General features: G+C 42.7%; 1 pseudogene; it reads left to right on the plus strand.

The window, feature by feature from the left end:
• Positions 1 to 4,438: 4,438 nt before the first annotated feature.
• On the plus strand, positions 4,439 to 26,748 carry LOC136496289 (protein DETOXIFICATION 56-like; annotated as a pseudogene).
• The last annotated feature ends 17 nt before the right edge of the window (positions 26,749 to 26,765 follow it).

Raw genomic sequence — 26,765 nt, forward strand, 5'->3', positions numbered from 1 at the left:
AGAAGCGAGGAAAAGAAACAAAAAGAAAAAGAAAAATAAAGGAAATAAAAATTAATAAAGTAAAATAAAAAGAGTAAAATAATAAAGAAAATGAAAAGAATGACAAAAGTCCAGAAAAAATAAAAGGAAAACATACAATAAAAAAGAAAAGAAAATGAAAAATAAAAGACCATGAAAAAAGAAAAAGGAAAAAAAGAAATAGAAGAAAAGAAAAGAAAAATAAAAAAGGGAAAAATATGAAAATAAAGAAAAATGAAAAAAAAAAGAATAAAAGACGACAAGAATAATAGAACATAACAAAAAATAAAAGAGAAAAGAAAAAGGAAAAGGATGGGAAGCCCAATGGGTGGGTGGGTGGTGCATCCATGCTGAAGTAGAAATTTGCTCGCGAGAGAAAGAGGTGCTAGATTGGGCCCAGTGTTATTGCAGTGGGCCGGAATTTGGATTTAGGCTGGCAGGCAGGCCGTGGGGCTTTTTTGCTTTGTTTTCCCAGGCAGCGAGCGAGCGGCTGTGGGCTACCATTATTAAGTAGGAGGGATATAAGAGGAAATGGCACATGGTCGGCCCAGTAATTTGGATTGGATTGTCCTATTTATATTTATTATTTCTAATCTGCTTGCTGATGGCTGACAGCCTGTTCGGCTGGGATTATTCCCTCGTAAACGATCATAAATTTTCAGTCGAAACAGTATTTTTCTCTAACACCAAACCAGTCAACCATACTTCTTCACGATCCAGTAATGAACAAGCGCAGCCAAGCGAACAGGCTGGGTCCTGAGGGGCAGGTAGCCCTACCCCTACTACCTGAATAATTGCTTTGCTTTGCTGCAGGTAAACACATCCGTCGGAAGTAGTTGGATGGATGGATGGATGGCACTGAGGCAGTAGTTATTTCCCTTCCCTGCTTGCAAGTTACAACCGAACTGATAGATGGGGAGGCATGAGGCCATGACCATAACTGGTCAGGTCAGCAGTCTCCGTCTCTGTGGGGTCCCAGTGGTCCCCCACCACCATGTGCACCTGCTACCCACTCTGTCCCTGTGGCCTGTGGGTGGTGTGTGCTACAAGCCAGGAGGGAAGCCTAGCCTGCATCTGTAATTCTGCATTGCATGATTGGGAATCAGCCCCCAAGGAAGCTTCCGACAGCCTATTCGGAAGGCCGTATCGTATCGTGGATTATTTACTGCTGGCTGGTTTGGTGTGAGAGAAAAACACTGTTCCCGGCTGAAAATTTACGATCGTTTACGAGCAAGCGAACAGGCTGCGAATCATTGCAGTTGCAGATGCAGGCAGACTTGTTGCTTGCTTGCTTCAGATGTATGGATTGGACCAGGACCATACTACCGAGAGGGAGAGAAGCAGTAACCAAAGCAAGTGCAAAGTACTCCTATATGATTTTTTTTAGCAGAAAGCACTCCTATATAATATATATATATATATATATATATATATATATATATATATATATATATATATATATATATATATATATATATATGCGCTGAGTAGTATAGTATATACTGTGGTCCAAAACTTCAAAGTAAAGTAATCGGTCCGGTCCAACAGCACGGGCAGGCCCACTGTTGGCCCATCGATACCAAAGCCGAAGACTCTAGTGAGGCGAGGCGGTGTGTGTGAGTGTGACCCTACCATCCATGGTACCACCAGCTTCTGCCGCCCGTTCCGCTAAATAAACCAATTGGCTTCATCATTCTTCTCCCCGCCTCCCCTTTCCTTTCCTTCAAGGTAGTACGAGCGAGCAGCTGGTGACATTAATGCATAGAAGATGACTGGAATGAATGACAATAATAATAATAATAAAAATGGCTGGTCCATGAGAAAACACCACCTACAAGTCAGATTACTAGCTTACTACTACTTTATAAGCATGTCTATCTCACTCATATTTCATAAACTGCTGCCGCAGATTTACCTCTGGATTAAGTTAAACTATTTTTAGGTTTGACTAAGTTTACATAAAGTAGTATCAACAATTATATATAAAATTCTAAATAGGCATATTACTAGAATCTAATTATAATTATTGATATCATAAATAGTTATTATTATTATTAAGAACCACACGCGTACAAACCTGGTGCAAATTTATTCATTATATATGACCAGCATACTGTACATTACTAAGCAGGTAGCCAGCAGCATTTAGAAATTAAGGGCGTTACGTGTTCGCATTGTCTCGTGAGCCGTACTTTTTCAGCGAATGAACAATTTTTTTCTCTCATAATGAATTAGCCAACAATACTTAGGTGATTGTTGACAGCCAGCCGCTACGGTGCCCTTGCTTTGCATCGTTTTGTCCTATCCAGGATCGATGGTATCCTGCACAGTGCCTTTTACATGATGAATTAATAATAAAGCTGGATTGTGGAAGCCTTAGGTTTCAATGTACTGAACCAATCAAGTCCATGCATGCGTGACCAATCAATAAATTATTATAGTCTTTTTTTAGGGGATTAAATTAAATTATTATAGTCGGTCCGCATGTTGGTACATGATATTGGTAATAATGAAATAGTTTTATAAATTATACCGTTTGCCTTTTTTTTAAACACGCAAGGGTTTGATTATTGTGAGTTAAATCCCTGTTTTTAAACACGCAAGGCTTGTGACTGTGAGTTAAATCCCCGCAGCTGCACGTTCATGAAAACACACATGACTTGTGGACTTCTCTCATGTTCAAAATGCTATTTTTAAGATCCAATTTGCAAAAAATATGTAAAATAATTTATAGAAGCGGTTAGATTTCGGTCCGCTTCTAAAAATCGATTTCTAAGGGTGCATGGATAGCTGAGTAGAGGTAGACGGGACAACCGCCTCTATAAATCTAGTTTGATCATCTCTATAAATATTTTCTGTAGTAGTGATAGCTTAATACTCCATTCGTTTCAAAATATAAGTCGCTTTGACTTTATTGGTACATCCACTTTGATATGCATCTAGATATAATAATATGTCTAGATACATAACAAAATAGATGAACCAAAAAAGTCAAAGCGGCTTATAATTTGGAACGTGGGAGTAATATTTATCTGTTTTAGAGCAACTATGTCAGGTGATCGCTGACCTGAACATCTCACTAAAAGTATGGCAAACCAAATGAAAACACACAGAGTGGCAAGTGGAAACACAAGGGGCGGTGCCGCTAATTTTCTTTGGTGATTGAACATCATCCATGTGAGGTGGTGTAGCTGCAGCTAGCCCTTCCGAGCAGACTAACGAAATTATCAAACACAAATGGTAACACATGAAAAACGATCGAACACAAGTGGAAACAAAACAAAGTGGCAACCCGCAGAAAGAAAAAAGCAAGAGGTACAACCGATCATATAGTAAGCAAACAAGAAAAATATAAAGCACATACAGTTCATGAGACAAGCCATGGCAGGGACCGAAAGATGACCACAGATCTGCCGAAAAGAACCACCGCGGAACAACATAATCACCAAATACCAAGAGTGCCATAATTATTTATATATATTTGTACTTGAATGTTTTGAAAGAAGATAAATAGTTATGTTGTATTATTCATTTAGAAGAGTAGACGATCCTTTTACTTTGATTTTTTTGTTTGAAACGATACTTCTTTGGTCAATGTGCATAGTGCTACATGGATAAATATTGAAGTACTAGTATGTGTTTGGTTAAAGAGATAAGATGGAAACGGACAGGACAATTCTTTTTTTGAGGTGTTTTCCAAGTCACCTGAGACAGGGTCAGGGAAATATACTCCCTGAATACTCAGGGCAAAGCGATCTTTCAAAATTAAAGGGACGGGAGATCACCCCCTTTACATGATGTTTGGCATCCATCTTCAACTTCATGTGCGAGGGGTGGGGGAGAGGGATGGCCGAGGCGTTGCGGTTCACAACAAGGGAGCCCGGTCGAGGATGGTGTCAGCGCGGCTCGTGGTGATAGGGGCTCGGCGGAGGGCAACATGGCTCACAGCAATTGGGCCTAGCAGAGGGAGGGGCAACTCAAGGCGTGGTGGGCCAACGGAGGGAGGACCGAGTATGTAGTGCCCAGGTTGCAGTTGCTCGTGCTCGGGGTCAAGACGACAGAGGCAGGCGACGACGTCGAGTTAGGCCGACATTGGTGCATGGTGAGGACGTCAGCATTGTGGTGACTCAGTGGGCTGATGCAGGGAGAGAAAGAAGAGGAGAAAGAAGATGTTGGTGTGTCGTCCTGTTGGTCCACGAGCGTGCCGAAGAAGGCGTCCCCGAGCGAGCGGTGGAGCTTGTCGAAGTCCTCGAAGCGGAGGCCCGCGGCACCGTCGGGCACGTAGGCGCCAACGGTGGCGGCCAGGCCGGCGCGGTCGGCGGCCAGGCCCAGCGCGTCCAGCGCCTGCGCCAGCTCGTCCACCGTGATCTCGCTGTCCCCGTTGCGGTCGAACAAGTCAAACACGCGGTGGAGGCGCACCATGTTCAGGCACCCGTTGTGGAGCCGAAACGACGCCAACGGCATGAACCTCACCTGGTTCGCCAAGCAGGCCGTCACCACGGCATTCCTGGGCCGCCTCGGCGACCTCCAGCTAGCCACCGGCACCCTCGGCTACAACTTCGCCAATGTCACTAGCTTCGCCGTCCTTAGCTGAAAGCTCTAGTTTGGTTTTGGTGAATTGATGAAACCCTAAGTGCTAACCTAGTTTATCAAGTGATCATGAGATAGGTAGCACATTTCGAGTGGTGAAGCAAATGAAGATCATAATATAATAATGATGATGCCATGGTGATGATCAAATGCTTGGACTTGGAAAGAAGAAAGAGAAAAACAAAAAAGCTCAAGGCAAAGGTATAATTTGTAGGAGCTATTTTGTTTTGGTGATCAAGACACTTAGAGAGTGTGATCACATTTAGGTTTGATAGCCGTACTATTAAGAGGGGCGAAACTCGTATCGAAATGCGGTTATCAAAGTGCCACTAGATGCTCTAACTCATTGCATATGCATTTAGGATCTAGTGGAATGCTAACACCCTTGAAAATATTTGTGAAAATATGCTAACACATGTGCATAAGGTGATACACTTGGTGGTTGGCACATTTGAGCAAGGGTGAAAAAGTTAGAGGTGAAAAGGAGTTAGTCTCGCTGGTCACAAGGTGACCAGACGCTGGTCTCATGCAGACTGGCGCGTCCGGTCAGTTGTAGCCGCGAAGACGCCAGCGTCTCGCTCAGCGACCGGATGCTGGAGGCAGGGTCTGGTCCTATTGCCGGGCAGCGCACAGAGGCTAGGGTCTCTAACCGGACACTGGCAGGGTTTGGTCGTGCTTGACCAGACGCGTTCGGTGGGCAAAATGTGTTTCTGAAACCTTACTAGAAATGACCGGACGCTGGTAGCTCAGCGTCCGGTCAGTTATAGCACAGCGTCCGATCAGCAGATGACCATTGAAATCTGACGAATAGTATTTGAAGCAGGGGACACATGGCGTGAATCACGTGACCGGACGCTGAGGGCCAGCGTCTGGTCGATCGGACCGGAGCATCCGGTCACCCCGTGTTGTGCCCAGTAAAGAGGTACAACTGCTCTATTTCGTGGGGGCTTCTATTTAAGCCCCATGGCCGGTTGAAGCTCAGACTTTTGGCCATTTGCATTAACATAGCAACCTTGTGAGCTTAGCCAAAGCCCTCCCACTCATCTCCATCATTGATTCATCATCATTGTGAGATTAGGAGATAATCCAAGTGCATTGCTTGAGTGTTTACATCTAGAGGCACTTGGTATTCGTGTTTCGCTGTGGGATTCGCTTGTTACTCTTGGTGGTTTTCGTTACCTAGACGACTTGGAGCAGTGAGGATCATTGAGCAGAGGGTGGTGATTGTCTCTGGCTCCGATCGTGGTGATTGTGAGGGGTTCTTGACCTTTCCCCGATGGAGAGCCAAAAGGTACTCTAGTGAATTGCTCGTGACTTGTGTGATCCTCATCTTATGTTGGTTGTGTGGCATCCTATTGAGGGTTTGGCATGTGAAGCCAATTAGCGCGTGAACCTCTAAGTGAGTGAATTACCACAACGAGGACTAGCTTATCGGCAAGCAAGTGAACCTCGATAAAATTATTGTGTTCATCATTGATTTCGAGGTGATTGGTCTTCATTGTTATTCATCCTTGTGATTGATTGGCTCCTTCCTCAACACGGCGGTATAACATTCTTGCTCACTCTCATTATATTACCGCCAATTAGTTGTCAAGCTCTTTAGTGTAGTGTCATCGCTATTGTGTGGATAGATATTATCTAAACTAGAATTGTGGTAGGTGGCTTGCATTTTGAGTAGGCTAGCGCAACACTTGCTTCGCCTCATAATTGTCTAACCCTTTTGTTAAGTGTTGTTGTAGAAATTTTTATTAGGCTATTCACCCTCCTCTAGCCATTAGGACCTTTCAAGATGAGAGTGTGTCGGACATGTTCCATCAGATGGAAGTAATTGTCAATGATCTCAAAGCACTTGGTGAGAAGATAGAGGACAAGGACTTCTCAAATAAGTTCTTGAGATGTTTACCCGCAATATTTGGCATGTTGGTCACCTTGCTAGTAAGGACCGATTTGAACACAATGACACCAAACTAAATATTGGGAGATATTATGACCGATGATGCTTATAGAGATGAAGATGAGAAGGAAGAAAAGAAGGAGAAGAAAGATGACAAGAAGAAGAGCATAGCATTCAAAGCCACATCATCCAAGGGCAAAGCTAAGCAAGAATCATCAAGTGAAGATGATGATTTATGGGATGATAATGATGAGAAGATGGCTCTCTTTGTCAAGAGATTTGGCAAGTTCATGGTGAAGAAGGGCTATCATGCTAGGAGAAAGAAGTCTTCATCCAAGAACAAAGAAGAGTCAAGAAGATGCTTCAAGTGTGGAAGCAAAGATCATCTTGCTGCTCAATGTCCATACAATAGCGATAATGATGATGACAACAAGAAGAACAAGAAGAAGGACAAGAAGGAAAAGAAAGAGAAGAAGGACAAGATGGCCTTCAAGAAGAAGAAGGGTGGTTCATATATAGTCACTTGGGATAGCGATGCCTCATCAAGTGATGATGATAGTGATGATGTCAAGACCACCAAGAAGAATGTTCTTACAAGCATTGCTATCAATGAGAAGCCTTCTCTCTTCGAATCTTCATCATGCTTTATGGCTAAGGCCACAAAGGTACAATGTTGTGATGATGAAAGTGATGAAGAACATGATGATGAAAATGAACATGAAAATGAAAATGATAGTGATAGTGATGATGATGAGCCTACCAGAGATGAATTGTTTGACATGCTAGAAGATGTTAAAGAACATTTTGACATTAAGAGAAGAGAATGCAAGAGCTTGAATAAAGAGGTAAAAGCCCTTAAGCAAGCCCTTGATGAGCTTAAAGCAACTCAAGAGAGGCTAGAGAAAGCCCATGATAAATTAGGCAAGGCTCACAAGAAGCTTGAAAAAGCTCATTCTTTTTTGCTTAATGAGCAAAATAAAAAGAAGCTTGTTGAAACTTGCAATGTAGGCTTAACTTGTGATATAATTGATGAATCTTTATCTATGCCTATCATTGTTGCTCCCACTAACCCTTCTTGTAGTACTTCCACTTCCACCTCATCTAGTAGTGATGGTTTCACTTGTGATGCCTCACTAATGGTTGAGAATGAGAACCTCAAGAAGGAGGTCAACAAGCTCTCTCACACTTTGGCTAAGGCCTATGGTGGTGAGGACTGATTGCTTATGTGCTTGGGTAGCCAAAGAGCTTCTCTCTACAAAGAGAGATTGGGCTATACCCCTAAAAAAGGCAAGGCAGTCTTTGCTCCTCACAAGACTAGTTTTATAAAGAACAATGGTTGGTTTTGCACTAGTTGCAAGCAAGTTGGTCATAAAGAGCATGAGTGCAAGACCAAGAGTAAAAATGCTAATGTATCCTCCATTAAGCTTAATTCTTTCTATGTGCTTACTAAGGGTACAAATGGTGTAAAGGCTAAGTTCATTGGTAAACCATGGATGGGCTTAAAGAAGAAAATTATTTGGGTACCAAAGAGCTTAGTGACTAACCTTCAAGGACCCAAGCAAGTTTGGGTACCTAAAAAGAATTGATCTTCTTTTATAGGTCAATTATAAAGCCAGAGGAAGGCATTGGATTCTTGATAGTGGGTGCACTCAACACATGACCGGTGATGTAAAAATATTCAACTCAATCAACACCAATGGCAATGATGGTTATGATAGTATCACATTTGGTGACAATGGCAAAGGCAAGGTCAAAGGGCTTGGTAAGATTGCAATATCCAATGACATGAGTATATCTAATATGCTGCTAGTAGAGAGCTTGAACTTTAATTTGCTATCCGTGACTCAATTGTGTAATCTTGGATTCAAATGCATATTTGGGGTAGATGATGTAGAGATCATAAATGTAGATGACTCTAATTTGATCTTCAAAGGATTTAGATATGAGAATCTATACTTGGTTGATTTCAATGCTAGTGAAGCTAAATTATCTACATGCTTGTTCACTAAGTCTAGCATGGGTTGGTTATGACATAGAAGGCTTGGTCATGTTGAATTGAAACAATTGAATAGATTGGTTAAGCATGACTTAGTTAAAGGCTTGAAAGATGTTATGTTTGAAAAGGATAAGCTTTGTAGCTCTTGTCAAGCCGGGAAACAAGTTAGAAACACCCATCCCAAGAAAAACGTGATGAGCACTAGCAAAGCATTTGAGTTATTGCACATGGATTTATTTGGGCCAACACAATACACTAGCATTGGTGGTAACAAATATAGATTTGTGATAGTGGATGACTACACTAGATACATATGGGTATTCTTTCTAGTGGACAAAAGTGATGTATTTGCAACATTCAAATCATTTGTCAAAGGCATTCACAATGAGTTTAAAACAACCATTAAGAGAGTTAGAAGTAACAATGGTAGTGAGTTTCAAGAACACTAGAATTGATGCGTTATGTGATGAATTTGAAATTAGACATCAATTCTCGGCCAAGTACACTCCATAATCAAATGGCCTTGTTAAGAGGAAGAATAGAACACTCATTGATATGGCAAGGTCTATACTTAGTGAGTACAATGTGAGTCAATCTTTTTGGGCCGAAGCTATCAACATGGCTTGCTATTGTAGCAACCGCCTCTATTTCACCCATTGAAAGAGAAAACACCATATGAACTCTTGAATGGTAGAAAACCCAACATTGCATATTTTCGAGTCTTTGGTTGCAAATGCTATATCTTGAAGAAAGGCACTAGATTATGCAAGTTTGATAAGAAATGTGATAAAGGATTCCTACTTGGTTATTCTACTACAAGCAAAGCATATAGAGTTTAGAATTTGGATAGTGGTACTCTTGAGGAAGTTCATGATGTTGAATTTGATGAAACCAAGGGTTCACAAGTATAGAATGAGAACTTGGAAGATGTTAGAGGCATTCAACTTTCAAATGCTATGAAGAACATGGATGTTGGTGAATTGAGGCCTAGGTAAATGAATGATGATGAAGATAATCAAGTACAAGTGCTCTCTAACTCAAATGTGCAAGATGATATAAATCAAGCTAGCACAAGTGGCTCTCATGATAATGAACAAGATCAAGTGGCTAGTACATCATCTTAACTTAATGATCAAGCAAGTGTAAGCAATCAAGTTCCAATTGTAACACTCCGGTGTTATGCCAGCATTTAGGCACTGTAAATCATGCATATCATGCATCATCAAGCATCCTAATCATACATGCCTAATCATGTAAATAATAACTGAAACCCTGCTTCGAAACATGCTTGTGAAACATGAATGTTGCATACACTTATTTAGAGTTATTTTGCCCAAATTATGCTTGCTAGATTAGTAAAACATATTTGGCTATGATTGTAAATCATCTAGAATTATTTAGCGCAATTTTTGGAGCAAAGTTTGTATTGAAATTATTACCAAATTTTGCTTTAAAAATAATTATCCAAAATTAGGGTTTTGAGTTAAAATTGACTTTAATTTTATAATTCAAAATCTAGATAGAATTGGACTTTGGTCATAAAAGCAAAGTTGTAGAGAATTAAATTCTAAGCAACTTTCATTTTTGGTACATTTTCAAAAGATGTCATTTTCTTGCTCAAAATGATATTTGAAAGCTGGTATTTGAAAATTTCTTGAAAATATAATTTGAAAAAGGCTTTTCCCCTTTCACGGGCCGCCGCCTCGTTTCTCGGCCCACAGCCGAAGCCGGCCCAGCGAACCTCCCGCGCCCGCGCCCGCGCCAGCCCACCTCGCCTCGGCCCAGCCCAGCCCCGCGCGCGTCTGGCCTGCCTCCGCGCTGCGCCGCGCCCGTTCCCGCTCGCCGTTCCGACCAGCGCCAGAGCACGATCGCCGCATGGCGGCCATGTGCCGGCGACGCCTGCCGCGTGTCGCAGCCGGTCTGCCTCGCCCTCCACGCGCGCGCCTACACCTGCCGAGCAGCGCTGCGCTCTCCACTCCCTCACTCACTCACTCAGCAGCAGTGATAGCAGCGCGCGTGCCCGCCATCGCCACCGCACGCCGTGCCTTGCCAACCAGCTCGCCCCGCCACCATGGCTCGCCGTTGAACCCTCCACCTCGCCCGCAGCACCGCCACCTCGCGCACCACGTTGCCGACCAGCTCGCCACGCGATTCGACTAGAGGTGAGGCCCAATCGCGCGTTTTTCCTCCGCGCTGTCGCTCGTCGGAGCTTAGCCGCAGCTCACGCCACCATGGCTAGCCCTACTCCGCCTTGCTCTCTTCCTCTTTTCACACGCACCGTGCCCGCCTTGCAATGGCGGAGCTCGGTTGCGAGTCAACGACGCCGCTCCGGCCACCCTTGCGCCGGAACGAGCCCATACCGCCGCTCTACAGCGCCGCCGCACGCCATGACCGCTGGCCACCTTGCTCCGGTGGTCCTCTAGCCTTGCAAGTTGTACCAACGGGTGCGCGTTGCTGTGTGGAGTCCGACGGTGCCAACCATGCCGCCGGCAACCTCACCGCCGGTGAGATCTGGCCGGTCAAGGCCATCCCCTGCCTTCGGGTGACTGGCCAGTGGGGCCGGTTGAACCACCGGGTCCTGCCTGTCTGTCTATCTGGAGCGGGTTTTGGGTGAAGAACCGGGTGGATCTAGCAGATTTGAGCATGAAGTTTAAAATGATTTCAGAAATGATTTTTCATATTTCTATTTAAATGAATTGGAAAATGTTTGTATACTCAAATTTGCTCCAAATCTGTTGAAATAAATTTTGCTAGGTTCCTTGCCACCAGATCTACATGAAAAAATTATTGCATGTCATTTTTGAGATACTTTTCTGTAGAGCTTTATTTAATCCTTGATATTGCTGATAACTTGAAAAATGTGTAGAAAAACCTATAGGCTTCAGAAAAATATGATTCCAAGTTTGTTAATCTTCTTATGTAATGTACTTCCTAGGAAAAATATGTGTCATGCATGTGCTGTAGAAAAAGTATGAGGTGTAGTTTAAGTGCCTTTAATGGCTGATTTTTGTTATTTTTGCTAGAGAGCAAAATTTGTATAAAACATGCATGTGATAATTTTTGTACAGTGGTTATTTACTGTGTAGAACATAGGAAAAATATTTCCTCTATTGTTTGACACTTTTCACTGTACAAAGTATTTTCATATTCATAATCATGCTATAGCTTGTTATTTTTGTGTAGGATAATCCACTCATTCAAATACCATGAAAATCTGATGGTAGACTCCTTAGGGTAGTAGTGCTATGGTAATTTTCTAAGATTTTTCTAAGCAATAAAAATAGATGTTACTATTCAAACCTATTATTAATTAGGGTTTAATCAAGTGTTACTTTATGTGTGATTAAGAAATTAGTGAAGCTTTGGTGTATCTTTGAAGCATTTAATGAGATGTATTGACTTAGCATGTTAGTAGTAGAAGAGAATGCAGTAGATGACATGTGCTTGTAGTATATGTTCTTGGATGATGTTGACTATCTTGCATTCAAGCATATCCATTGTATTCATCTCATCCAATGCACCGATGGCATAAGCACTTACGCACATTGCATCATACAGGATCGCAAACCGAGAACCCAGTCGTCATACCCGAGGAGCCCGAGGAGCAGCTCGAGGTGCAGCCGCAGGAAGTGCCTGAAGCCGACGAGGAGGACGTTGAGGAACTTCCGGAGTGCCCCGATCACCGCCCGAGCTCCTTTGAGAGAGGCAAGCCCCGAAGCATTTTCTCCCTGGTTTGCAAATTATTAATTAAATGCTTTACTTTAATTGATGCATTATGTTCATGAGTTGTTTGCAACCGTTGCTACATTATACCTTGTCTACCTTTGTTATACTATATCCTTGTTACCCTAGTATCTGCAGTCGAGTCAATGCTTAGCTGGCTTAGACCGGTAGAAGTCAGGTGATTTCCTGTCACCTGCGAGCTATAGGTGGTTACCTGGATCTGCTTGGATAACTATGTAGTCATGGTATAACTAAGTGTTAAATGAAGTTGAGACCGGACGGAGACTTATAGAGTTTTTGACTGTAGTGCTTTCCATCTGTGTTGATTAAGGACCGACCGTTGTTGGGCCTTGAGTCATGTTGAACGCATGCCTTACATTTAGCTAGCCGGATAAAGTACCTTCCGACTGTGAAGCTGGGAGATTATTCGGGCCGAGTAGATTGCCCGCAGCGCACTGTGCCAGAGCAGGTGCGGTAGGACATGGGGGCAAGATGATAAGACTAAAGTGCAGTTGGTCGGCCCCCGGGTATATGTGGTTCCTGGCAAACTTGAGATTCCTGGATAGTTGACTCGATGATCAATACCTCACTTTAGCGGGTGAGTGAGGTTTGTGTAAGGAATAAATCACCAGCTGGTTAGGAATCGATTCGAATCACCATCGCTCCTGGATAGTGAGCACTTGACTTGAGTTACTTCATCGTAGTAATGTTAATGAAACACTTAGACAGTTATAATGAATATGACAATATGGAAGTTGTTAATGGTCATTGGTTATCATTAATGGCTTAATCACATGTTTGCTCTAGTATAGGTGCAAATCTAGTCGACAGGTTATAATTAATTAACTTGGCAATAATGTTTTTAGAAAGGTTTTTGAAATGCTAAAAATGCTTTCTTTGCAAATGAGTTAGCTACCCTACTATAAAGCTTTCATAATCCTTGGTGTCACTTATTTTTGGTTATGTCGGGTAAGTCTAGCTGAGTACCTTCTCATACTCAGGGTTTTATTCCTTCTCATACTCAGGGTTTTATTCCCACTTATTGTAGATGGGCAGATGTATTACGGCTACTGTATCAACTGCCTTTATCATGCGATGGGTGATGCTTAGGACCATGGGCATGGTCATTCCTTACGTCTCGTCTGATGCTTTTGTTGGAGATGATCATTAGCTGGCACTGTATTTGAACTCCGTGTGAGTGTGTGTGGTTTGAACAAATGGCTTTCGCTACTTTTATTTAAACTCGTTTTATAATAGCTATGTTTAAACTCTGATGTATCTGAGATGCAAACTTTTATGTAATATGTGATGGTGACCGCTAAACTTATTATGATCTTGGCTGGGATGTAAGTTGGTTTGAAATCCTTCATGATTTCACGGACTACCGGGTTATACGGGCTTAAGTTTGCTAAATCGTCTGCCCTAGCGGATGATTTTCTTACTTAATTTCGTATAATTGGTCGGTTCTGTTACATAATGCACCAAGAAACCATGAAATCACCATTGGGGAGAAACCACCTATTTCCAGGGGCTCGTGCCACACTCTCATTGGAGGAAGAAGATAGAGTTGGGAGAGAGAATAGCCAGTTTCCAGGCGTTGGGGAGAAACCACCTGTTTCCAGGCGTTGAATCAGGGCACCAAGACTGTGACGCAATATTTGCATGCCTTCAACAACTTGTGTCGTTATGCTCTCGACATGGTTGACACCGATGCTAAGAGAATAGCCAGTTTCAAGAGGGGACTCAATCCAAAAATGATGAAGCATGTGGGTACCAACAACCGCGTTAGATTCAATGACTTCATCAGCGACTGTCTGAAGCAGGAAAAGAACAACAACGCCAACACCGTAGCCAAGACACGCAAGAGAGCCCTTGAAGGTGGTCCATCCCAAGCTAGAGCACCTATGGGAGGTCGTCCTCCATATCACCCATCGGCACCTGGCGCTAGGTTCAGGCCACCACAGCAGAGAAGTTAGAATTTCTGTGGACCCCAGAAGCCTTACAAGATGGCAATACAGCCCAACAAGGCAGCCGCAACTGCGGTACAAGGCAGTTCCAAGGGAGCTGCAGGATCTGCTAGGATAGTGAGGGGACCCTGCTATAACTATGATCAACCCGGCCACTTCTTAAGGTTTTGTCCGTATCCGCCCAAGAAGAAGTAGCAGACATAATGCTAGGGTGCATAGTACGACTGTGGATGAAATTCCTGAGGGAGAGCCCGTCACTGCTGGTAAATTTCCTATCAACGAAAACCCTGCAGTTGTTCTATTTGATTCTGGATCATCGCATTCTTTTATAAGTCAAGCATTTGCATAGAAACATGAACAACTATGCACAGAATTGGGTTATGGTTACCGTATAAGTTCAGCAGGGGCTGATGTTTTGACCAATCGGATGGTTCAAGGGGCAACCCTTGAATTAGGTAGCAGGAAGTTCCGAGTGAACTTGATAGTTATGCCTGGACTAGTTTTGGATGTCATTATAGGGATGAATTGGATGAAGGATTGGGGAGCAGTCATAGATACTGGAAGTCGAGTACTTACCCTTAAGGATCCCCTGGGTGAGGGTACTTTCCAAGTACCATTGCCTCGGAGAACAGACCTTGTAAGTGTTACATGTGCTACGGAAGTTATTCCTATTCAGCAGATTCCGGTAGTGTGTGAGTTTTCGGATGTATTCCCCGATGAGCTACCTGGTCTTCCGCTGAATAGGGATATTGAGTTTGGAATTGAGTTAATCCCCGGAACAGCTCCGATTTTAAGGAGACCCTATTGGATGCCTCCAGATGAATTAGCTGAGCTGAAGAAGCAACTAGAAGAGTTATCAAAAAAGGGGTTTATCCGACCAAGCAAGTCTGAATGGGGATGTCCCGCCTTGTTTGTGAAGAAGAAGAAAGAGGGCATGTTGAGAATGTGCGTAGATTACAGGCCACTTAATGCTGTAACCATCAAAAATAAGTATCCCTTGCCTCATATTGATGTTTTGTTTGACTAGTTAGCCAAGGCTAAGGTGTTCTCAAAAATAGATTTGAGATCCGGTTATCATTAGATCAAGATTAGGCCACAAGATATACCAAAAACTGCTTTTTCCACCAGATACGTGTTGTATGAGTATCTTGTCATATCCTTTGACTTAACAAATGCTCCTACATACTTTATGTTTTTGATGAATACAGTTTTCATGCCAAAATTGGATAAGTTCATGGTCGTGTTCATCGATGACATTCTAGTGTACTCCGAGAACGAGAAGGATCATGAAGAGCATCTGAAAATTGTCTTGACCAGACTTAGAGATCATCAACTGTATGCTAAGTTTAGCAAATGTGAATTCTGGTTGAAGAAAGTTCCTTTCCTTGGTCACATTCTATCAGAAAATGGAGTTTTAGTCGATCCAGGTAAAGTGCAAGAGGTTATGGATTAGAAAGCACCGACCACAGTTCCTGAGATTAGAAGTTTCTTAGGACTAGCCGGTTACTACTGTCGTTTCATACCAGACTTCTCAAAGATTGCCAAGCCTATGATAAGTCTGCTACAGAAGGATCACAAGTTTGTGTGGACAGAGGAGTATGAAGCAGCTTTCCACACTTTGCAGAAACTGTTGACCACTGCTCCTGTTCTAGCACAACCAGATATCAAGAAACCATTTGATGTGTTTTGCGACGCATCGAAAACTGGATTAGGCTATGTTCTTATGCAAGAAAGGAGAGTCATTGCTTATGCCTCACGTCAATTGAGAAAGCACGAGGTCAACTATCCAACACATGATCTTGAACTTGCTGCAGTTATGCATGCCCTAAAAATTTGGAGACATTATCTACTTGGTAATGTGTGCAACATTTTCATGGATCACAAGAGTCTCAAGTACATCTTCACCCAACCTGAGCTAAACATGAGACAACACAGATGGTTGGAATTGATCAAAGATTACAACTTGAATGTGCAATATCATCCTAGAAAAGCTAATGTAGTGGCAGATGCTTTGAGCAGAAAGTCACATTACTTGAATGTGCAGCCATTACTTGAAGATGGGTTCGATCTGATGCATCCTGCTGTGTTACATAGTATTCAGATTAGTTGCTCTTTGGAGAGTAAGATAATAGAAGGCCAGAAAAACCAACAAGGGAATATTCCACATCAAAGAGAAAATAAAAGAAAAGCTGTCTCAGCACTTTAAAGTGGATGAACAGGGCGTGTTGTGGTTTGACTACCGTCTTGTGGTTCCTAAGGATCAAGAGCTTATGAATAAACTCATGGATGAAGCTCACCTTTCTAAGCTATCTATCCATCTGGGAAGTAGTAAGATGTATCAAGAACTAAGACCTCGTTATTGGTGGACCAAAATGAAGAAAGAAATTACAGCATATGTTGCTAGATGTGACACATGTTGTAGAGTGAAAGCCATTCATATGAAACCTGCCGGTATGTTGCAACCCTTGTTAGTCCCTAGTTGGAAGTGGGATGATATAAGTATGGATTTTATCTCGGGTTTGCCCACTACTCAAAAAGGACATGATTCGATTTGGGTGATTGTGGACCGTCTTACTAAGACCGCTCATTTCTTGCCTGTCAAGACAGAATATCGACCACCTTAATATGCCGAGAAGTATATCATAGAAATTGTGAGGTTGCATGGTATACCAAAGACTTTAGTATCTGATAGAGTATCATAGTTCACGGCTCACTTTTGGGAACATTTACACAAAGGCATAGGAACTAGTTTGATTCGTAGTACCGCTTATCATCCTCAGACAGATGGTCAGACTGAACGAGTGAATGCTGTTTTGGAGGATATGTTAAGAGCCTGCGTATTGTCTTCTAAGGGATCATGGGAGTCATGGTTACCATTAGCTGAGTTTTCTTATAATAATAGTTATCAAGAAAGCATCAAGATGGCTCCATTCGAAGCTTTGTATGGCAGAAAATGTAGAACACCATTGAATTGGGTCGAGCCTAGAGATAGAAGGTATTATGGCATTAACTTTGTAGAAGAAGCTGAGAAGAAAGTTCATATTATTCAGCAAAATATGAAGGCGGCTCAATTGCGTCAGAAAAGTTATGCAGACAGAAGAAGGAGACCCCTTGTGTTTGAAGTTGGTAACTATGTTTATCTGAAGGTCACGCCAATGAAGAAGAAAAGGTTTGGAGTCTGAAGAAAGCTTGTCGCGAGATTTGTAGGACCATACAAGATCTTGGAAAAAAGAGGTCCAGTAGCTTATAAGTTAGAGTTACCTGAGACAATGAGTATCGTCTTCCTAGTTTTCCATGTATCACATCTCAAAAAGTGTTTGCGTGTTCCGAAGGAAAGAATAGAACCTCGAGGCATCCAACTCAAATCAGATTTGGTGTACCGTGAACAACCGGTCCATGTGTTAGACACTAAAGAACGTGCTACTTAGAATAGTGTGGTGAAAACATACAAGATACAGTGGAATCATCATGATGAGGGAGATGCAACTTGGGAAACGGGAGAATATCTACAAAAAGCTTATGAAGATTTTTATAACAAATGATTCGTAACCCAAACCTCGGGATGAGATTTTTATAAGGGGGAGGGCTGTAACACCCCGGTGTTATGCCAGCATTTAGGCACTGCAAATCATGCATATCATGCATCATCAAGCATCCTAATCATACATGCCTAATCATGTAAATAATAACTGAAACACTGCTTCGAAACATGCTTGTGAAACATGAATGTTGCATACACTTATTTAGAGTTATTTTGCCCAAATTATGCTTGCTAGATTAGTAAAATATGTTTGGCTATAATTGTAAATTATCTAGAATTATTTAGCGCAATTTTTGGAGCAAAGTTTGTATTGAAATTATTGCCAAATTTTGCTTTAAAAATAATCCTCCAAAATTAGGGTTTTGAGTTAAAATTGACTTTAATTTTATAATTCAAAATCTAGATAGAATTGGACTTTGGTCATAAAAGCAAAGTTGTAGAGAATTAAATTCTAAGCAACTTTCATTTTTGGTACATTTTCAAATGATGTCATTTTCTTGCTCAAAATGATATTTGAAAGCTGGTATTTGAAAATTTCTTGAAAATATAATTTGAAAAAGGCTTTTCTCCTTTCATGGGCCGCCGCCTCGTTTCTCGGCCCATGGCCGAAGCCGGCCCAGCGAACCTCCCACGCCCGCGCTAGCCCACCTCGCCTCGGCCTAGCCTAGCCCCACGCGCGTTTGGCCTGCCTCCGCGCTGCGCCGTGCCCATTCCCGCTCGCCGTTCCGACCAGCGCTAGAACACAACCGCCGCGTGGCGGCCATGCACCGGCGACGCCCGCCGTACGTCGCAGCCGGTCTGCCTCACCCTCCACACACGTGCCTACACCTGCCGAGCAGTGCTGCGCTCTCCACTCCCTCACTCACTCACTCAACAGCAGCGACAGCAGCGCGCATGCCCACCATCGCCACCGCGTGCCACGCCTTGCCGACTAGCTCACCCGGCCACCACGGCTCACCGTTGAACCCTCCACCTCACCCGCAGCACCACCACCTCGCGCACCACGCTGCCGACCAGCTCGCCACATGATTCGACCGGAGGTGAGGCCCAATCGCGCGTTTTTCCTCTATGTTGTCACTCATCGGAGCTCGGCCACAACTCACGCCACCGTGGCTAGCCCTGCTCCGCCTCCCTCTCTTCCTCTTTTCGCACGCACCGTGCCTGCCTCGCAATGGCAGAGCTCGGTTGCGAGTCAACGACGCCGCTCCGACCACCCTTGCGCCGGAACAAGCCCGTGCCGCCGCTCTGCAGCGTCGCCGCGCGCCATGACCGTCGGCCACCTTGCTCTGGTGGTCCTATGGCCTTACAAGTTGTACCAATGGGTGCGCGTCGCTGTGTGGAGTCCGACGGTGCCAACCACGCCGCCGACAACCTCACCGCCGGTGAGATCCGGTCGGTCAAGGCCATCCCCTGCCTTCGGGTGACTGGCCAGTGGGGCCAGTTGAACCGCTGGGTACCGCCTGTCTATCTATCTGGAGCGGGTTTTGGGTGAAGAACCGGTTGGATCTAGCAGATTTGAGCATGAAGTTTAAAAGGATTTCAGAAATGATTTTTCATATTTCTATTTAAATGAATTGGAAAATGTTTGTATACTCAAATTTGCTCCAAATCTATTGAAATAAATTTTGCTAGGTTCCTTGCCACCAGATCTACATGAGAAAATTATTGCATGTCATTTTTGAGATACTTTTTTGTAGAGCTTTATTTAATCCTTGATATTGCTGATAACTTGAAAAATACATAGAAAAACCTATAGGCTTCAAAAAAATATGATTCTAGGTTTGTTAATCTTCTTATGTAATGTACTTCCTAGGAAAAATATGTGTCATGCATGTGCTGTAGAAAAAGTATGAGGTGTAGTTCAAGTGCCTTTAATGGTTGATTTTTGTTATTTTTGCTAGAGAGCAAAATTTGTATAAAACATGCATGTGATAATTTTTGTATAGTGGTTATTTGCTGTGTAGAACATAGGAAAAATATTTCCTCTATTGTTTGACACTTTTCACAGTACAAAGTATTTTCATGTTCATAATCATGCCATAGCTTGTTATTTTTGTGTAGGATAATCCACTCATTCAAATACCATGAAAATCTGATGGTAGACTCCTTAGGGTAGTACTGTGCTATGGTAATTTTCTAAGATTTTTCTAAGCAATAAAAATAGATGTTACTATTCAAACCTATTATTAATTAGGGTTTAATCAAGTGTTGCTTTATGTGTGATTAAGAAATTAGTGAAGCTTTGGTGTATCTTTGAAGCATTTAATGAGATGTGTTGACTTAGCATATTAGTAGTAGAAGAGAATGCAGTAGATGATATGTGCTTGTAGTATATGTTCTTGGATGATGTTGACTACCTTGCATTCAAGCATATCCATTGTATTCATCTCATCCAATGCACCGATGGCATAAGCACTTACGCACATTGCATCATACAGGATCGCAAACCGAGAACCCAGTCGTCATACCCGAGGAGCCCGAGGAGCAGCTCGAGGTGCAGCCGCAGGAAGTGCCCGAAGCCAACGAGGAGGACGTTGAGGAACTTCCGGAGTGCCCCGATCACCGCCCGAGCTCCTTCGAGAGAGGCAAGCCTCGGAGCATTTTCTCCCTGGTTTGCAAATTATTAATTAAATGCTTTACTTTAATTGATGCATTACGTTCAGGAGTTGTTTGCAACCGTTGCTGCATTATACCTTGTCTACCTTTATTATACTATATCCTTGTTACCCTGGTATCCGCAGTCGAGTCAATGCTTAGCTGGATTAGACCGGTAGAAGTCAGGTGATTTCCTATCACCTGCGAGCTATAGGTGGTTACCTGGATCTGCTTGGATAACTATGTAGTCATGGTATAACTAAGTGTTAAATGAAGTTGAGACCAGACGGAGACTTATAGAGTTTTGGACTGTAGTACTTTCCGTCTGTGTCGATTAAGGACCGACTGTTGTTGGGCCTCAAGTCATGTTGAACACATGCCTTACATTTAGCTGGTCGGATAAAGTACATTTCGACTACAAAGCTGGGAGATTATTCAGGCCGAGTAGATTGCCCGCAGCGCACTGTGCTGGAGCAGGTGTGGTAGGACACGGGGGTGAGATGATAAGACCAATACCTCACTTTAGCGGGTGAGTGAGGTTTGTGTAAGGAATAAATCACCAGCTGGTTAGGAATCGATTCAAATCGCCATCGCTCCTGGATAGTGAGCACTTGACTTGAGTTACTTCATCGTAGTAATGTTAATGGAACACTTGGACAGTTATAATGAATATGACAATATAGAAGTTGTTAATGGTCATTGGTTATCATTATTGGCTTAATCACATGTTTGCTCTAGTATAGGTGCAAATCTAGTCGACGGGTTATAATTAATTAACTTGGCAATAATGTTTTTAGAAAGGTTTTTGAAATGCTAAAAATGCTTTCTTTGCAAATGAGTCAGCTACCCTACTATAAAGCTTTCATAATCCTTGGTGTCACTTATTTTTGGTTATGTTGGGTAAGTCTAGCTGAGTACCTTCTCGTACTCAGGGTTTTATTCCCACTTGTTGCAGATGGGCAGATGTATTACGGCTACTGTATCAACTGCCTTTATCCTACGATGGGTGATGCTTAGGACCATGGGCATGGTCATTCCTTACGTCTCGTCTGATGCTTTTGTTGGAGATGATCATTAGCTGGCACTGTATTTGAACTCCGTATGAGTGTGTGTGGTTTGAACAAATGGCTTCCGCTACTTTTATTTGAACTTGTTTTGTAATAGCTATATTTAAACTCTGATGTATCTGAGATGCAAACTTTTATGTAATATGTGATGGTGACCGCTAAACTTATTACGATCTTGGCTGTGATGTAAGTTGGTTTGAAATCCTTGTGATTTCATGGACTACCGGGTTATACGGGCTTAAGTTTGCTAAATCGTCTACCCTAGCGGATGATTTTCTTACTTAATTTTGTATAATTGGTCGGTTCTATTACACCAATCCTCCAACCAACCAATGTTGTAAGGGATCATCCATTAGACACTATCATTGGTGATATTTCTAAAGGTGTACAAACAAGATCAAGATTGGCTTCATTTTATGAGCATTTCTTATTTGTGTCATCCATTAAACCAAAGAAGATAGATGAAGCATTGAAGGATGTTGATTGGGTGAATGCTATGCATGAAGAATTGAATAACTTCACAAGAAATTAAGTATGGGAGTTGATAGAAAGACCAAAGGGACACAATGTGATTGAAACCAAATGGGTCTTTAGAAACACGCAAGATCAAGATGGGATAGTGGTAAGGAACAAAGCAAGATTGGTAGCACAAGGCTATACACAAGTTGAAGGTCTTGACTTTGGAGAAACATATGCCCCGGTTGCTAGATTGGAAGCTATTAGAATTTTGCTAGCCTATGTTTGTGCCCACAACATCAAGCTCTATCAAATGGATATTAATAGTGCATTTCTCAATGGCTACATCAATGAAGAAGTATATGTTGAACAACCTCCTGGTTTTGAAGATGATAAGAAGCCCAACCATATGTACAAGTTGAAGAAGGCTTTGTATGGCTTGAAGTAAGCACCTAGAGCATGGTATGAGAGATTAAGAAACTTCCTACTCTCTAAAGGGTTCACAATGGGCAAGGTTGACACTACTTTTTTTATCAAGAAGATTGGAAAACATCTATTTGTATTGCAAATCTATGTTGATGATATCATATTTGGATCAACTAATCAAGATTCTTGTGATGAGTTTGGAAAGATGATGGCTAGTGAATTTGAGATGTTCATAATTGGAGAGTTGAGTTACTTCCTTGGTCTTCACATCAAGCAATTGAGGAATGGTACATTTGTAAGTTAAGGCAAGTACATCAAGGACATGATCAAGAAGTTTGGCATGAATGATAGCAAAGCCATTAGTACACCAATGGGAACCAATGGCAACTTGGATAGTGATGTAAGTGGAAATATGGTGGATCAAAAGTTGTATCGGTTTATGATTGGAAGCCTACTCTATGTAACCGCATCAAGGCCGGATGTCATGTTTAGTGTATGCATGTGTGCAAGATTTCAAGCCTCACCAAGAGAAAGTCATTTAAAGGCTACAAAGAGAATATTGAGGTACTTGAAGCATACACCAAATGTTGGTTTATGGTATCCCAAAGAAGCAAAGTTTGAGCTAGTTGGTTACTCCGACTCGGATTATGCAGGATGTAAAGTTGAAAGGAAGAGTATATCGGGCACATGTCAATTGTTGGTAAGATCACTTGTTTCATGACCATCAAAGAAGCAAAATAGTATTACATTATCAACCACCGAAGTCGAATACATATTCATCGGTAGTTGTTATGCACAAATACTTTGGATAAAGGCCACTTTGAGTGATTTTGGAATCAAGTTCAAGAAAGTGCCATTGCTATGTGACAATGAGAGTGCAATCAAGTTGACCAACAATCTGGTTCAACATGCAAGAACAAAGCACATTGATGTCTGCCACCATTTCATAAGAGATCACCAATAAAAAGGGGACATTTGCATTGAGAGTGTTGGCACCGAAGATCAACTTGCCGATATATTCACCAAGCCATTGGATGAGGAAAGGTTTTGCAAGCTAAGGAATGAGTTAAACATATTGGATTTCTCAAATATGTGTTGATGCATCCACCACTTATATGACATGCCTCTCCTTTGAGCTAACCAAGGTAAAAGTTGATTGGCATGACATACATCCTTGCTAAGGACATGTTTAGTGCATCTAGACATCTTTCCATTTTATTAGGCCCATTCATGAAAATCAAATGAATTTAATGATTGTATGGTACCACTATTGCTTCTATGCTTGACTTGATCTAGTGGTAGCATATGACATGTTTATGGGCTTGTCAACCTAGTGTTTAATCTAGAAAATAAGCTCTAAGTGTTTAACTCAACATAGTACAAGATAACCCTTATTTAGAGGTGTGAAGAAGCTTGTCCTTGGATTAAACCGAGTTAAATATCTTTGGCAAATATTCTAGTTTGAACCAAACTTGGGAAAATAATTCTCACCCCATTGATTGACATTGATAATCTTGACCCTACAAGTGGTTTTATCTATTTTTTGAACCTTTGTGATCATTGATGACAAAGGGGAAGAAATTAGTGTACAAAGATAGTGAAAAGGGGGAGAAAAATATTAGTGATATTAATACACGAGGAGAAATATGACAAAGGAAAGGGATTAATTAATTAAAATTTTGAGCACACAAGTAGGGGGAGCAAGCTTATGAACTTGTATGGTGCATTTGAATGTACATTTCATATGTTTGCTTGCATGGCACAAGTTTTAAATTTTAATATCTATGCTTGTGTGGTGTATGCTAGTTGTAAGTTTGAATGATAGAATGAAAAACTAGCATGCATAGGATATCTAATGATTTCATTTCCAAGTATTTCCAAGTGGTATCTAGCTAACCATGATGCTAAGGATGGTATAATGGTGCACTCCTATTGGTATCACGCTTCAAAGGTCCATCTTTTATACCTTAGCATCATTTGGTAGACATTGACTCCTATATTTCCTATCAAATCATATGTGCAAGCTACAATCCAAACTCTTAGCACATATGTAGGGGGAGCAATTGCTACCATTTGGGGTTCATAAAACTTGTCCATATTCTTTTACACATGGTAAATATGCTTGGGCAAGCAACATGGATTCTATTGAATTTCAATTCATATCTTTGTGAAAGGGTTGTCATCAATTACCAAAAAGGGGGAGATTGAAAGCTCTAGTTTGGTTTTGGTGAATTGATGAAACCCTAAGTGCTAACCTAGTTTATCAAGTGATTATGAGATAGGTAGCACATTCCAAGTGGTGAAGCAAATAAAGATCATAACATAATGATGATGATGATGCCATAGTGATGATTAAGTGCTTGAACTTGGAAAGAAGAAAGAGAAAACAAAAAGCTCAAGGCAAAGGTATAATTTGTAGGAGCTATTTTGTTTTGGTGATTAAGATACTTAGAGAGTGTGATCACATTTAGATTTGATAGCCGTACTATTAAGAGGGGCAAAACTCGTATCGAAATGCAGTTATCAAAGTGCCACTAGATGCTCTAACTCATTGCATATGCATTTAGGACCTAGTAGAATGCTAACACCCTTAAAAATGTTTGTGAAAAATGCTAACACATGTGCACAAGGTGATACACTTGGTGGTTGGCACATTTGAGCAAGGGTGAAGAAGTTAGAGGTGAAAAGGAGTTAGTCTTGCTGGTCACAAGGTGACCGAACGCTGGTATCAGGCAGACTAGCGCATCCGGTCAGTTGTAGCTGCGAAGACGCTAGCGTCAGTCAACTGACTAGACGCTAGGTCGCTCAGCGACCGGACGCTGGAGGCAGGGTCCGGTCCTATTGCTAGGCAGCACACAGAGGCTAGGGTCTCTGACCGGACGCTGGCAGGGTCCGATCGTGCTTGACCAGACACGTCCGGTGGGCAAAATGTGTTTCTGGAACCTTACTGGAAACAACCGGACGCTGGTGGCTCAGCGTTCGATCAGTTATAGCGCAGCGTTCGGTCAGCAGATGGCCATTGAAATCTGACGAACAATATTTGAAGCAGAGGACACATGGCGTGAATCATGTGACCGGACGCTGAGGGCCAGCGTCCGGTCGATCGGACCAGAGCGTCTGATCACCCTGTGTTGTGCCTAGTGAAAGGGTACAATGGCTCTATTTTGTGGGGGCTTCTATTTAAGCCCCATGGCCGGTTGAAGCTCAGACTTTTGGCCATTTGCATTGACATAGCAACCTTGTGAGCTTAGCCAAAGCCCTCCCACTCATCTCCATCATTGATTCATCATCATTGTGAGATTGGGAGAGAATCCAAGTGCATTGCTTGAGTGTTTATATCTAGAGGCACTTGGTGTTCGTGTTTCGCTACAGGATTCGCTTGTTACTCTTAGTGGTTGCCACCACCTAGATGGTTTGGAGCAGCGAGGATCGTTGAGCGGAGGGTGATGATTATCTCTGGCTCTGATTGTGGTGATTGTAAGGGGTTCTTGACCTTTCCTCGGCGGAGAGCCAAAAGGTACTCTAGTGGATTGCTCATGGTTTGTGTGATCCTCATCTTGTGTTGGTTGTGCGATACCCTATTGAGGGTTTGGCGTGTGAAGCCAATTAGCGCGTGAACCTCCAAGTGAGTGAATCGCCACAACGAGGACTAGCTTGCCGGCAAGCAAGTGAACCTTGGTAAAAATTATTGTGTTCATCATTGATTTTGAGGTAATTGGTCTTCATTGTTATTCATCCTTGTGATTGATTGGCTCCTTCCTCGACACGGCGGTATAACCTTCTTGCTCACTCTTATTATATTATCGCCAATTAGTTGTCAAGCTCTTTAGTGTAGTGTCATCGTTATTGTGTGGATAGATATTATCTAAACTAGAATAGTGGTAGGTGATCATATTTTGAGTAGACTAGCGCAACACTTGCTTCGCCTCATAATTGTCTAACTCTTTTGTTAAGTGTTGTTGTAGAAATTTTTATTAGGCTATTCACCCCCCTCTAGCAATTAGGACCTTTCATCAGCGGCCTCTGCGGCGCCATGGAGCCCATCTGCGGCCAGGTGCATGGCGCCGGCAACATCGCCCTATTGCGCGGGATGCTGCTTAGGGCCACGCTCATGCTCCTCGCCGCCTCCGTACCCATCGCGCTCCTCTAGACGCGCGTCGACGTCGTCCTGCTACGGTTCGGCCAGCAGTCCGACATCGCGGACATGGCCAGGACCTACGTGCTTTGCCTCCTCCCGAACCTCGCTGTCACCTCTGTGCTCAACCCGCTCAACGCCTACGCTGCCCACGCTATTCACCACCGCGCTGGCGCTCCACATCCCGCTCACCGTGTCGCTCTCCACCAGGATGGGCGTTCAGGGTGTGGCCGTGGCCGTCTGGCTCAGCGACCTTGCCCTGGCGCTCATGCTCGCCGCCTACGTGCTCGCCCACGAGCTCCGTCGGCCAACCAAGCCACCGCCGCTGCCGCAGCAGTAGACGAAGCTAGCAACGGC

The sequence above is a fragment of the Miscanthus floridulus genome, chromosome 12, assembly GCF_019320115.1.
Source record: "Miscanthus floridulus cultivar M001 chromosome 12, ASM1932011v1, whole genome shotgun sequence".
NCBI classification, from domain to species: Eukaryota; Viridiplantae; Streptophyta; class Magnoliopsida; order Poales; family Poaceae; genus Miscanthus; species Miscanthus floridulus.